Below are 2,763 nucleotides of genomic sequence, written 5' to 3'. Positions count from 1 at the left end.
AACATCCTCCAGCATCCCACAGAACCCCCCAAACACCCGCAAATACACCCCAATCCCCCGGCGCCGCCGCTCCCCGCGGCCCAGTGGGTCCTCCATCCCGTGCTGGGGACGTCAGTGATCCCACAAATAACCTCTAAAATAACCTCCAGCCTTCCAGGACCTGGAGGAAACAAAGATGGGGAGAGACTGTTTCCAGGAGCCCGGAGTGACAGGACAAGGGGAATGGCTTCGTGCTGACAGAGGAGAAAATCCTTCCCCTTGAGGGTGGGCAGGCCCTGGCACAGGTTGCCCAGAGAAGCTGTGGCTGCCCCTGGATCCCTGGAAGTGTCCAAGGCCAGGTTGGATGGGGCTTGGAGCGACCTGGGCTGGTGGAAGGTGTCCCCATGGCAGGGGGTTGGAATTCATGATAACTTTAAGGTCCGTCCAACCCAAACCATTGTAGGGTTCGTTTCAAGCAGAGCCCGAGGACAAGTGCCCAGTGCTGGTGCTGTGTGTGTAGGACACAGCTGGGGTGATGGGGGATGCAGTTCTTCAGGGCGTTACTTGGTTTTGCCACCAGACTGTGGCCCATCCCCGATCCCTCCCCCGGGGGTGCAGAGTGCTCATCCCTTCTCCCTGGCAGGGGCAGGAGGTGTGGGCACCCTCAGGGCCTGGCAGGACCGTCCCAGGGTTTTGGGGTGCAGATCCCAGGAATTTGGGGTGTACTGTGCCTTGGACTGGCCTTCCCCACCCTGCCCCTGTCCTGAGGGGCTCTGGCAGCAGCTGAGGAGATGCAGCCAGGGGAGGGGGGAAACTCCCCATGTCCCTTATCATAGAATCGCAGAATGGTTTGGGTTGGAAGGGGACCCTGATGATCATCCAGTTTCCACAGCTTACTATAGGATGCTGTTAAGTGGTTCCCATCCAAGCCCTGGAGGAAGCAACTCCAAACCAACATGACAGCTGCAGAAAAAGGGAATTGCTATTGTATTTACCTGGCACAGAAAGTCATCCTTGGGATTTGCTGCCACTGCCAAGACTGTGTTAGGCCAGCCTGTGGGAACACCTGGGAAAGTCAGCCAAGGGAGAGCCCTGTGGGAAGGCCTGCAGCAAGGAATATCAGGCAGGATGACCTGTTCAGGGACCATTTGACCAAACTGGACATAACCAAGTCCCTGATACCTGATGGGATGTTCCTGTTAGCCCAGAGGAGCTGGAATGTCACTGCAAACCCCATTTCAGTTATCTGGGAAAGGTCATGGCCAGCAGGAGAGGCGCCTGATGACAGGGAGAATGTGAAGGCCAGTTCTCCCTTCAGGGAGGCTCAGGGACACCACAAACCTGGTGGGGCTCACTGGATTTCCCCTCCTCCTTTGTGGCACACTGTCAATCCCGAGCACTTGCAGTGTCATTCCTCCTTTTCGTTATCCCTACAGCAGTGCCATAAGGAAATGTTACAGCTGTGGCTCGTGCAGAACCTTTCTCCAGCCCATGTCCCTCACTGGCTCTGCAGGGCAGCATCCACGGGAATCGTGTCCAAAAGCTCTTAATAAATGTCCAGTGCAACCCACAACAGAGGTCTCAGGAAAGAAACATTCCCAAAGAAGGGAAGGACAACCCGAGGCAGCCCGACCCCAGACAATTCATCTGCACGCAGATGTTCCATCACACACCAGGAAGGACGACCAGAACTACCAGTTCTTTAAGTAGTTTTATAAAAGTATTTGACTTACGGAGATACTGTTACAGTTACCTGAGTATTTGAAATTACAACGCAAGGAAATATCGACAATGAATTTCAGTACAGTATTTTACAATCCAGTGCTGCTGATCCCAGTTTCTTCACGAGTTCACTAGAGCACATATACACAAACAGTGAATCTTGGAGAAAATTAAAAGACACCACAAAAAGGGGGCTGGAGATACCAATGTAACAGAGTTGAAAATACAAATCCAGTGCAGCTTGTAATAAGATGCAAAACCAAAAAAAAAAAAAAAAGGAAAAAAATTAAACAAGCATTTTTTTGTTTTAGTTTTCTCATAATAATAAAAAACCCCTTTATCTTTAAACACAAGTAACTGGATTAAAAAAACCCCAAACTTTCACACTAGGTCAGATGAGGACATGATGTATTTACTGTGCATGTCATTAGTATATGAACAGTTCCTGAGCTACCCAGAACAATAAGGCTTTGTTAATTCTCAGCATTTCATTTTCTCACATCACTCTCATGAGGGAAAACTCTTAATAAAAAGTTCTTTTAATAGGTGATAATTAGGATCAGTTGACAACTGCACATGAACATACATTTGTGACACACTATGACTTTATGCAGCTCAGGTTGCTGAATCAGTTGAAGTAGTGGGAGACAAATTCTTTACTCTCTGCTGAAAATCTCACTGGTAAGTCCAATGCACACAGACCTGTTATCTGGGACACCGGCTGCTCTGGGCTCATCCCTGTATTGCTTCACCAGATCCCCAGAAAGAACTGAAAAGTGCACCAGTGGCTTATATTAATTCCTTTTTTTTTCAGCACAACATGCTGTAAGAATTTACAGATTTGTTAGTATTCACAAGGCAAAACGCCTGAGGAATCTGAACTTGTGCCTTCAGAAATATTGCCAATTTAACACTGTAAATCTGCTTTAAGCTTTCTATATTTTGGCCAAATCTAAAGTTTTATTCATGTTTTATTTTCCCCCCTCTCAACGAATTCTTTATTTGCAATATTTTAAAATCGTATCTGGTGCTTGGGATATCCAGCCCCCTTCCCCCCATCCT

The 2,763-nt window shown here is 48.3% G+C and overlaps 1 protein-coding gene across 1 annotated transcript in view; it reads right to left on the bottom strand.

Moving 5' to 3' along the window:
* The window catches only part of ITCH (itchy E3 ubiquitin protein ligase), a 61,060-nt gene that overhangs the window by 6,022 nt on the left and 52,275 nt on the right, over positions 1–2,763 (bottom strand). The window lies entirely within an intron of this gene.

The sequence above is a fragment of the Empidonax traillii genome, unplaced genomic scaffold (genome assembly GCF_003031625.1).
Source record: "Empidonax traillii isolate 1590-97213 ecotype Southwest subspecies unplaced genomic scaffold, ASM303162v1 scaffold1763:size117533, whole genome shotgun sequence".
Classification (NCBI taxonomy): domain Eukaryota; kingdom Metazoa; phylum Chordata; class Aves; order Passeriformes; family Tyrannidae; genus Empidonax; species Empidonax traillii.
Note: the sequence above shows the minus strand (reverse complement) of the source record. Positions and strands in the feature narration are given on the sequence as shown.